Source organism: Triticum aestivum, chromosome 2A, assembly GCF_018294505.1.
Source record: "Triticum aestivum cultivar Chinese Spring chromosome 2A, IWGSC CS RefSeq v2.1, whole genome shotgun sequence".
Taxonomy (NCBI): Eukaryota; Viridiplantae; Streptophyta; class Magnoliopsida; order Poales; family Poaceae; genus Triticum; species Triticum aestivum.
This window is the reverse complement of record NC_057797.1, coordinates 113,352,578-113,365,044: the sequence shown is the minus strand read 5'-3', so window position 1 is coordinate 113,365,044 and position 12,467 is coordinate 113,352,578. Positions and strand designations below refer to the sequence as shown.

General features: G+C 42.0%; 1 long non-coding RNA gene across 1 annotated transcript; it reads right to left on the bottom strand.

Annotated features, from left to right (window-relative positions):
- Positions 1 to 908: 908 nt before the first annotated feature.
- Positions 909 to 5,183, bottom strand: LOC123184971 (uncharacterized). Its single transcript, XR_006493133.1, has 6 exons — positions 4,744 to 5,183; positions 4,416 to 4,639; positions 3,999 to 4,103; positions 3,653 to 3,893; positions 1,840 to 2,642; positions 909 to 1,122 (listed from the first exon to the last, which is right to left on the bottom strand). It is a non-coding gene; the product is annotated as an uncharacterized lncRNA (long non-coding RNA).
- Positions 5,184 to 12,467: the final 7,284 nt, after the last annotated feature.

Genomic DNA, 12,467 nt, shown 5'->3' with positions numbered 1-12,467 from the left:
TTACCGGCAAGTCTCTTTACTCGTTCTGTAATGCATCATCCCGCAACTAGCTCATTAGTTGCATTGCTTGCAAGGCTTATAGTGATGTACATTACCAAGAGGGCCCAGAGATACCTCTCCGACAATCAGAGTGACAAATCCTATTCTTGATCTATGCCAACTCAACAAGTACCATCGGAGACACCTGTAGAGCACCTTTATAATCACCCAGTTACGTTGTGACATTTGGTAGCACACAAAGTGTTCCTCCGGTAATCGGGAGTTGCATAATCTCATAGTCATAGGAACATGTATAAGTCATGAACACACTACAAGAACTATGTTAACTTGTGACCTTGACTATTGGTCACTGAATGGTCATAGTTTTTCATTTGTGACCTTTTTTGATCAAAAACAGAAGGTCAAAAGCTGGCAGTCGTAAACTGAAATTAATGACCTTCTATGGGAGAAGGTCATAGATGTTTACGACCAAAATATTACTATTGTTTTGTTTTGGTCACTAGAAGCCTCCCCGGGCCATGTAGGCATCCGACGTGGCAATCTGATGTGGCACAAGAATCAACCCGGTCCAATTCGGCGTTTTACATGGGCCTAGCCCAACAATTCGGCCTTTTTAATGTATTTTTCCTATTAATTTTTGGTTGACTTCATGGGCCAAGCCCAACATTGCAGCCTTTTTATTTCCAGGGCGTGATCCTTTTTTAGACCATTTATTTTTTGGGTCGCATCTATTTCTCAATTGGGCCTCAGCCTTTTTACAGTCCATTTCCTTAATTTTTAGTTTTTTCCCTATGAATATTATTTGGAAAATGCCCATTTTAGATGCCAAATACTATTAGGTCCCACTTGTCAGGTTCTAATTAAAGACAAACCAGGTTTCAATTTCCACACAATTATTTCAGTCAGAACAACAAAGAAATGAAAATTTTCAAACCACATGCCAATTTTGGCTAAGAGCACAATCTTTACATAATTCATCTCACCATTACATGTGATACTATCACAACATATAACTACTACAACTATACTACCGACTTTTTCACTTTTACTTTCAGGCTGGAGCTTCTTAAGTGAGAGGAAACACCATTTCTGGATATGTTCGTACAGGTTGAACGAAGGCACCTACCAATAAATCAAAAGAGTTAGAAACAAAATAAAAAATATATAGAAAGTAGCTAGGGACTAAATCATGAAGCATCTCTACATAGTCATTTTCAGAATGAGACATGTCATATGATTGCAATTTGGTACCAGAAATGACATCAAGAAATGCAAACAGATTTATGCACATAGTATCATGTTGTATCTCAGTTGTAAGAATACGAACAGATTCATGCACAAAAAGCTTTTGATCAAGCAAACAGCTAATTTATACTCAAGTATCAGTGACACATATGCTGAAGAGCAATGGTATGAACAATAATATCATTAGTATTAGCTCTGATGTGCATTTATTTGTCAATTGCAATTACACAAAACAGGATATAATGTTTCCTTGGTGCAGAACATACATGTTTGGCAAGGACAGAACTGGTCGACTACAAAATAAATAGGGAAACACAAACAAAGATGGCCCAGTAGGATACGAAGCAACTAGGCATTTTAACTGCTTAAAACCGCTTATGAGTTTGACAAGAAAAATATTAGCAGCACCATTTCCTAATATAACCGGTGAACCACAATAGAGTGTAATTAATGGCGAGTGCTGGCTGTACTGAATGCAAAACATGCATGGTCTAATCAAAGATCCGCTGCAGCCATGACATTGATCAACCTTCATTCAGTAGAGAACAACCTTGTAAACTACTGAAATTAAAACATTCTGGAGCAGAAGCTTACTTGAAGGGCAAAGAACTCGGTGTTGAGGTTCTGGGAGTTCTACAGGATGTGCACCACTTGCAGCCACATCTCAGGGTTATTTTGCAGATCCTGCAGTATCAGATCAACAACGCTCCTCTGAAACAAAGCAGCCCATTTTCAGTCAACATAAACCACATCAGTAGTAACACAACAGCAACACTGCAAACCCAGACCCATCTACGATAGCATGCAATCGGTTTCAAGGATGGAGAAGTAGAAACAACTGTTTAGAAAGGAAGCACATTTGACTGAAGTACCAATTTTCAGAGTTTGTATAGCATCATGAACAGGCAACTGTAAATCATATGTTACCACACTAGAATGCTATCTAGAAAGAAAGATACAAGGTAGGCGCCTATCATTTTGCATGTACACACACTAACAAAAACGAAACAAGCAGATTGGAAGGCTTGCTTCACATCCTATGCAGGGGCATCATCGTAAACAAAATTGTAGACAAACTAGGGTGGTGCTATTCTGTACCAAACAAAATTATTGGATCCATACAAAGTAAAGTAATTAGGCAGCCTTGAGGAACCCAAATCCATGGCTGCGAGATCGAATGAAACAAGGAGGGGAGAGGGGACGAAGGGGAGTTGGGTGGCTGGACGACGACGACGTGGATTTCGAGGTCCAGGTGGTACGGCAACGACTGTGGTGGCAGGGTGCGCCCCCTCCTGCTCCTCCTCCTCAAGCAGGACAAGGCCGGCGACTACACTGTGAGGAGAAGGCCCTCCTCTCCTCTCCAGGCGTCGTGTTGGTCGCTTGCCGGCATGGCCAACCTGCATAGACAAGACAAGAAGGGGTCAGGGGAGAGAGAGAGAGAGAGAGAGAGAGAGAGAGAGAACAAGAGAGTAGAGGAAGAGGGGAGGCACGAGCATCATATCAGGTATTGCATAAGTACATGTTATCATATCAGGTATTGCAAAGGACATCTAGGGACATATATAAAGCATCAGATTAATATAAGTTCTTCCATTATCAGAAAAGACCATGAAACAGACATTCTGAAACCAACTAAATTATAATATAATCAGAATACAAAGTAAACAGTCTGTAAACTGAAGGAAATATTATAGTGTGGATAATGAATTTAGATAAAGGGGTGCATTGCATCTCAAATCACATTTCTGTTGGTATATACAAATTTAGAACGGATCATCGTATAAATAACCTAGACATCTTTTATGCATCAAACATCATAACCATTAAACCAACATAATCTACACAAACAAGGACAGTCTAACATCAGGTATTTCTACTTGTGATACGATCACATAAGTAAATAACAGTGAATGACAAACGATCTGCACTTAAGATCGCACACACACCAACCAGCACCAAAAAAGAAAAGGGTAAATAACAATCTCACACTATTATCACTAGTGCACAGTTCTTCATAGAAGAAACACTGCCTAATACAGACCTACCTAGGAAATCAAAACATTGTAGGAATAGGTATATCCATATATTTTGAAGATGAACAACAGCAAATAGATATACTTACATGCACGCATGCAGTTTTAATTAATTAATTGAGCAGGAAACAAAGGCAATTGATATCCTTTCATTTTGATTGTCATTAGTACTCATACTTCATAATGCACAGCTAGAGATTAGGCGTCATCAAATTAATAACGAGGTCCAGTTACACAGCAAGTTTACCATCCAACCAAACACCCTCTTACAAGCAAAAATATATTCACTTACATACAGTGTATTTGTAGTGCATAGGAATTTACAGAGCTCTCAAACAGAGCCAGCCGGAGTGGGAAGAGAAGGTAGGATGAACCTTGCGAGCAGTGGAGCAGCGGCGGCGGATCTGGGTTGCACGGCGGTGCATCACCTCATAGCGGAAGTCATCGAGGACGTCATCGGCGTGGTACACGACAGTCTTGAGGTCCACTCGCGGGGTCAGGCGGGCTGAGGTCGCGGATGTCTTCCTTGGTGGCGGGGGTCATGTTGATGCTAATGCTCTCCAGCAGCTCGATCACGTCCTTGTACACCTTGTCCTGCCCTTGCACAGACACCTCCTGTACCCACCCACCCAAACATTCATTCATTCAGCAGCAGCATCACCAAGTGTATGCATGCGTATGTAGCAGAGTAGAGGAGAGGATTCATGGAGGAGTACCTACCATCCGAATGGGTAGACGAAGGAGTATCCGGCCTTCCTATCGATGACCGGCATGAACTTACATCATCATTCAAGACTTCCACTTGTCACCACCGGCCTTGCCAATCTGCAATCCAAAGTAAGATGGTATGTCAAAAAATATGGCAGATCTTTATTATCCGAGTCTACAAACACCTGATATGTGCAAGATGTATGCTCATGTCCATCTGTATATGGATGAGTACCATGCTGCTAGGAAAGTACGAACTAATAACTAATATCTATATTATTTGGCAGTTTCTGTATGCTTAGGGAGAACTCCCGCCTCTGTAATGGGGGCCATGATACCTTTTGTCGGGCGGAAGCAGGCCTGAATTCCGCGAGTGCGGGGCGGCTCCTAGATCGCGAAATGGATGTGGGGAGAGGAGGGGGCTTGTACCTTTTCGTTCTTGAAGCGGGTGCAGATGTTGCCGAGCTCCTTGTCAACGCGGAGGCGCTCCTGCTCCTTGTTGTGGTAGTTGCGGATGTCGCTGAGGAAGACCGACAGCCCCTGCAGCTCGGACGGCGAAGGCCGGGCGTTGCGCCGGATTCTTGGCCAGCTCGAGGAGACGCTTGTGTGTGAGCGCGTCCTCCGCTCTCTCCACGTTCACATCCATTGCGTAGCTGCACACAAACCCGAAATGCCAAAATCAAGAATCATCACTCATCAGCACTGCCATGTCGCAGCCATCAGCGGGAGGGACCAGGAGGAGGGCAGGGCGCGTTACCGTGCGGGGAGGCGGTTGAAGTGGCTCCAGAGGTCATCGTCGAAGCCGGGGGCGCGCTCCTCGACGGCGTGGAGGCGCGCCAGCACCTCGGTTTAGACCTCCAGCTTGTGGTGGTGGTGTTGCTGCTGCTTCCTCGACTGCGCCCCCGCCCCTTCCAGCAGCACCAACTCGGATGAATGGGCGGCGCGATATGAGGAGAGGAGAGGAGAGGAGGGATGATGGGCAGCACGCGCTTGGAAGGAGTGGTGGTGGTGGCGGCACAAGGGAGGGGAAGGGAGAGAGGAGGGCGTGGGGGAGGCCATGGACGGCGGGGAGCTCCGCCGGAGGGAGGTGCTGGCCGCGATCTGGAAGGAAGGACGTGGCGGCTCTGATCTGGAAGGGGCAATCTGGAAGGGACGAGTGCTAGGGTTTGCGCTGGTGGGGAAGGGAGGGGATCGGGGAGCGAGGGAAAGAAAGGAGGCAGGGGGGTGGATGGAAATTGACCCGGAGGACATAGCTAGGGTTTCGGGGTTGGTGTGGATGGGTCGAGGACAGCCTTTGGATCCCCGACCGTCGGATGCATGATCCGCGTGATATGTCCACGGACCAATCAGAATGCAGTACGATTTTATGACCATCTAAATTGGTCGTAGTTGACTTAAAATAATGTGTTAAAATCATTTAAGCTACTTTATGATCTGAGAAATTCTAAAACAAATAGAAAACCTTCTCATTGTGTCACCAAAATTTGAACAAGTTTTCAGAAAAAATAATATGGAATAAGATAATTATCTTTAAAAAGATGTCGTCGGAAATGAGTTTTTTGCAAAAAAAAACATTTTCCCTTTTTGAGTGCCCAAAATGAGTTTTTTTTGTGAAGGACCTACAATATATTTATTGCAAAATTGCATAAAATCAATTTATAAACTATTAGGCCATATTTAATGCACAAATGACCAAATAGCTGGGTGTCAAAAGATTTTATCCACCTCTGATAAAAAAGACAAATTTCCGCTGATCCAGGTGGAAGCGGGTCAAATTTGAACTGTAGCTGCCTCATAGTTTGCTCTTTATTTTTTCCAAAAATTATTTCTAGGTACATAAGTATCTATTTAATCAGAGAAACATCAAAAGTTTTCCAAGATTCAACCACTAGCTAGGAACGGTTAAGCCCGCCGTTTTGACCGCATTTTGAAACGGGCATAAAAAAATCAAAAAAAAATCAAAAAATTGGAAAACCTTCGCATTATGTCATTATATGTGGCCAAGTTACCAGGAAAAATAATAAACTTGAAATACAGTAATTCTTTTAAAAAAGTATTCTCAGGACGTGCTATCATGTGTGGAGATCAATGCCTTTCAAGCCAAATGATCAATCTTATGGCCACATTCATGGCATAGTTTGTTCAAATGATCTCATATTGTGCACAAGGGTGCATATTGGAATGGCAAACAATGTTGCCTAAGGGAGTTTTCATTTTCTTTCCACGGAAAATTCGTTTTCCATTTTTCGAGTGCCCGAAATGAGTTTATTTTGTGAAGGACCTACAATATATTTATTGCAAAATTGGACCAAATCAATTTTCGAAAATACTAGGCCATATTTAATGCAAAATTGACTAAATGGTTGGGTTACAAAAGTTTTTATTCACCTCTCGTGAAAAGACAAATTTCCGCCGATTCAGCTGGAAACGGGTCAAATTTGAACTGTGGCTGCCTTATAGTTTGCTCTTTATTTTTTTTAAAAATCATTTCTAGGTACATAAATATCTATTTAATCATAAAAAACACCCAAAAAATTCCAAGATTCCACCACTATCTAGGAACGGTCATTCCCGCTGTTTTGACCGCATTTTGAAACGGGCATAAAAAATTCAAAAAAAATCAAAAATTGCAAAACCTTCGCATTGTGTCATTATATGTAGCCAAGTTACAAGGAAAAATAATAAACTTGAAATACGACAATTCTTTTAAAAAAAGTGTTCTCAGAAATGAGCTATCATGTGTGGAGATTCAGGGCTTTCAAGCCAGATGATCAATCTTATAGCCACATTCATGGGATAGTTTGTTCAAATGATCTCATATTGTCCACAAGGGTGCATTTCGGAATTCTAGACAATGTTGCCTAAGGGAGTTTTCATTTTCTTTGCACGGAAAATACATTTTCCATTTTCCGAGTGCCCAAAATGAGTTTTTTTGTGATGGACCTACAATATATTTGTTGCAAAATTGGACCAAATCAATTTTCTAAAATACTAGGCCATATTTAATGCACAATTGACAAAATGGTTGGGTTTCAAAAGTTTTTATCCACCTCTCGTGAAAAAGACAAATTTCCACCGGTTCAGTTGGAAGCGGGTTAAATTTGAACTGTGGCTGCCTCATAGTTTGGTCTTTATTTTTTCCAAAAACCATTTCTAGGTACATAAGTATCTATTTAATCAGAGAAACACCAAAAAATTCCAAGATTCAACCACTAGCTAGGAACGGTCATTCCCGCCGTTTTAACCGCATTTTGAAACGGGTCTAAAAATTCAAAAAAATCAAAAAAATTGCAAAACCTTCGCATTGTGTCATTATATGTGGCCAAGTTACCAGGAGAAATAATAAACTTGAAATACGACAATTATTTTTAAAAAGTGTTCTCAGAAACGAGCTATCATTCGTGAAGATTCAGGGCTTTCAAGCCAGATGGTCAATCTTATGGCCACATTCATGGCATAGTTTGTTCAAATGATCTCATATTGTGCACAAGGGTGCATCTTCGAATTCTAAACAATGTTTCCTAAGGGAGTTTTCATTTTCTTTGCACGGAAAATACATTTTTCATTTTCCGAGTGCCCGAGATGAGTTTTTTTGTGAAGGACCTACCATATATTTGTTGCAAAATTGGGCCAAATCAATTTTCTAAAATACTAGGCCATATTTAATGCACAATTGACAAAATGTTTGGGTGTCAAAAGTTTTGATCCACCTCTGGTGAAAAAGACAAATTCCCGCTAATTCAGTAGGAAGTGGGTCAAATTTGAACTGCAGCTGCCTCATAGTTTACTATTTATTTTTTCCAAAAATCATTTATAGTTACATAAGTACCTATTTAATCATAAATACATGGTTTGGTGGTGATACGTCAAGGTTTGGGCGGTGGCCGAGGCCCCCAACTCTAGAGCGTGTAAACTCGCATGCCCGCCGCATGGTCACCGCATGACCGTGGCGTTGCCATGTGTTCTGGGCAGCCTAGGCATGTCTAGTGGGTTGGGCACTCCCCAGGTAGGTGCTAGGAAGAAAATTACAACATAAGATTCTCATGAGGAGACCGATCGATGCTCAAACATGAATTAGCAGCCAAGTGTTTGATTAGCGGTACGGGAAATGTACATGGCTAATGGGCGTGAGTTTGGCTGAGGATGATCAGTTACTAAGAAGACTGTCTTCACAAATTTTCAGCTCAAAAGGAGGAGCCTAGGTGGTAATTGCGTTGCAAACTACCACACTGGACATAAATACGAATGTTGAAGCTCGGCTCAAAATAATGAATGGATTGAGCTGGCATTTTGTGGAGGATGGTTATTTGGGCATAGGAAAGCACTATAGAAAATGGATACTATTTGGACATTTCAAAGTGGTACTTCCTTCACAAACTGTTGTTCCAAATAGAATAGGAAAATGAATATTTTTGAATTATTTTTGAACTAGGCAAGGAAGGTTTTTACATACTGGACGAAGATATGACCCAAAGAATTTATGAGATTTTTTGGGAATTTTGGGAATGACAGAAATATAGGTTGCTTCACAACCTAGGGTAAAAACTGCCACATGGACATGACACATAGGCAAAACTGATGAGGTGGCGCCTAGTCATAGCAACCCACCACAATTTACAAGGCTATGACCATCTATATTGGTCGTTAACAACTAGAAATAAGGCAGCGGACTAGCGCTGTTTGCTTTATGACCATTTCATGTAAAGAAATTACGACCTTTCTGACCAAAATGGTCGCAATGGTTTAGGGTTTGGAGCCCCCCGAACAGCTTTTGACAAACTGGTCTGAAATGGTCATAGATCTATGACCATTTCTTCCAGGGTCACTCACAGAAGGTCACTAGTTGACATATTTCTTGTAGTGAGAAAGCTATAGCAGTAAACTAAAACGATCAAGTGCTAAGCTAACAAAATGGGTCAAGTCAATCACATCATTCTCTAATGATGTGATCCTGTTAATCAAATGACAACTCATGTCTATGGTTAGGAAACATAACCATCATTGATTCAACAAGCTAGTCAAGTAGAGGCATACTAGTGACACTATGTTTGCCTATGTATTCACACATGTATTATGTTTCTGGTTAATACAATTCTAGCATGAATAATAAACATTTATCATGATATGAGGAAATAAATAATAACTTTATTATTGCCTCTAGGGCATATTTTCTTCACGGTCCACCTCGTTCCGCTGGAGCCAGGGGTGGTGAGCTCGCCTATGGCGCAGGAGGACCGCGAGGCGTGGGAGCGTCTCGAGGCCGAGGCTGCCGACGAGGCCTACATGTAAGAGCTCCGTTGGCAGCACCCGGAGATCTGGAGGTGGTGCGGGGGATCTTTGCTGGCGCGGAGGGCAGCGAGGTTATCATGCTCTCCTTTGATGATGAGGTCGAAGGTGGCGAGGGCGGCGGCGTGGAGGGCGGCGAGGTTATCACGCTCTCCTCTGTTGACGAGGTCGAAGGCGGCGGCGACGGCGGTGCGGAGGGCACCGAGGTGGGCCCTGAGGATGAGGAGATCAACATCGACGAGTGGAGGAGTGCCTTCCCCAACGACCCCGACGACGGTACTGGCTCGGACCCGGCTCGCGGCACACCGTACATGGTGAGGAAGGATTGGCTCAACCTCTACTTCGACCGAAAGTAGTTTAGCTTAGTTTAAATTTATGTTTTATGTTTGGTTATGCAAAACTATCTATGTTTATGCTTGAATTCATGCTACTTTCGGTTGAACCTTCTTTGAACTTGATCAAATTGAAGTTTACAACCTTAAGTTTAGGGGATCGAGTAGAAAAGGCCAAAAATTGCTGGAGTATATATACATATATATATATATCCACTAAGGGTTTTAGTCCTTTAATTTTTAGGGATTGCCTAGAGATGTCCTTATGACTTGTTTATTTCAGTTCTTCACAATGTGATGCTCTATATGTGCAACTATTTGCTGTGCAGTTCAGTTTCATCAATATCTGTTTCAACAATACCACTATGAATTACGATATTTGGTTGTTGTTAAGGATATTGCAGTTAACATGGCTTTTCGGTTCTTAATTATTGTTTAGCAACATGCATTGTACTGCATGACTAAATATGCAATCCCAGGCTACATAGCAACAGGGAAGAGTGTTACCTTAATGTTCTGATGATGTCTAGATATACATGTAATAAAATCTTATATAATGGGATGGATGGATTGTTGTACTACATCATTTTTCAATAGTTTTTAGCTTCTAATATTAACTTGGTGCTTTTAGGTACATATATCATTGCCAAAGATCCACAATTCGACCCTTTCTCCGTATGGGGCAACGAGATATTCATGAACCAGCATCAAGTGAGGAAACTGATAAAGATTGTTACTAAAATGGGTCAAAAGATGTCAATCGAACTATTTGTTTACACTTTATGCAAGACAACAGTGAACTGCAGGATGGTAAGTAAGAACCCTGTAGCCTTCTTTTTACTGCCCGTAATGAGTTGTGTTAGATGACAATATCTGAATCTTTTATCTTTTGAAGTGGATCCTGAAGCAGTTTACTCAAGATTACCTCTCAAACTACATGATTGGCGGCCGACCATCACAAGGGATTGGACTAGAGTCCTGCATGCCTTCTGCATCCAGGAGAGCACAATAGGGCCATTCCGCTTCACCTTGTTCAGCAACTGGAATATATGTTGCCTCTTTCTTTACCATCTGTAATAGTACAAGTATAGAACCCTGGTACATCATTCTTTATTTGGTGCTTCGGTAATTCTTAAACATATGTACCTGTGATTCGAATAATGCATTGGTTGTTTGAACCTGATGGATATGAATAAAGCTGTAGCCTACTTTCAAGTTTAAATTAGGTAAAATTTTAAATAGCAGCAATTAAATTAGGGCGAAATTATGTTGTGCAGGTCATTACGGCACACAAGATTGGTAAAACAGAAACGTTTGCGATATACACCATAATCTGAGATGGTTCACAGAGAGGAAACGTGTGCAAGCATGCGCACAGTTGCTGTTTGCAAAGCGTGTGTGATGTCAGACACTATCACATATGGTGCAGGAAAACTAAATGTGTGTGATTGTCTACCTATCGTACACGGTTTATAATCATGAACTGTTTATGATGTGCTCGGTATCGTAAATCTCCCGTGCCTAGAATCTTCCTAGAAAACTGCCGTGCCTGGGATCTGCCTGGTTTTAGGCAGAACCACAAAACTCCGACTATGATGGCAATGCGAGCACAAACGAGTGGCAAGGATGAAGAGTTTGGGATATTCGTGATATCGGAAACAGTTATACTGGGACAACTATATGCATCAAGGCTCCCTATCCGCGACGGTTTCTGGGTCGTGTGGGAAGGACCCCCCTATCACCCACACTCACTTGGAGACAGTTCCATATGCCGTCGCGGAAAGGGGTTAAAAACCATTTGTTTAGGACCGATGCAGACCAGTGTGAGTTTTGGTTGAAGGAAGTTGGATTTCTTGGACATGTTATATCAGGAGAAGGTATAACAGTAGGCCCTACCAAGGTTCGGTCCATCACTGAGTGGTTGGCACCCACCTCAATGGGAGAGATCCGCAGTTTTCTGGGACTCGCGGGATATTACAGGAGGTTCATTGAGAATTTTTCCAAGATTTTGAAACCCATGACAGAGTTGTTGAAGAAGGACACCAAGTTTAAATGGACCGAAGATTGTGAAGCTAGTTTTCAAGAGTTGAATAAATGTTTGGTTACATCCCTAGTGCTGATTCTTCCAGATATACGCAAGGATTTCCAAGTATATTGCGACACTTCTCTCCTAGGACTTGGAGGTGTAATTATGCAAGACAAAAGAGTTGTTTCATATGCCTCATGTCAGCTTCGACCTCATGAGTTGAACTATGCCACGCTTGAGTTGGAGTTAGCAGCCGTAGTGCATGTGCCCAAGACCTGGAGACATTTTCTTATTGGAAACCTTTGTCATGTATATACAGACCATAAGAGTTTAAAGTATATCTTCACACAGAAGGAGTTGAATCTCAGGAAGAGGAGATGGTTGGACCTCATAAAGGATTATGATATGAAGCTGCATTATCATCCAGGAAAGGCCAATGTCGTAGCAGATGCTTTGAGCCGCAAGAGTTATGTCAATACCCTCGTAAGCGGAGGATTGCCGCAGGAGTTAGTCGACGATCTCAAGGAACTTTGTTTGGAGATAGTTCCAAGAGGTTTTGTTGCAACAATGGAGGTTCAATCTACATTATTGGGAAAAATTCGAGAAGCTCAGAAGGATGATAAGGAAATTGTTGAGATAAAGGAGAAAATGAGCAAAGGCAAGGCCAAAGGTTTTCATGAGGATGAGCATGGAACTTTATGGTTTGAGGATCGTGTTTATGTGCCTAATGACCCAGAGATCAGGAAGTTAATACTTCAGGAGGCTCACGACTCGCCATACTCTATTCACCCCGGAAACACCAAGATGTATTTGGATTTGAAGGAACGTTTCTGGTGG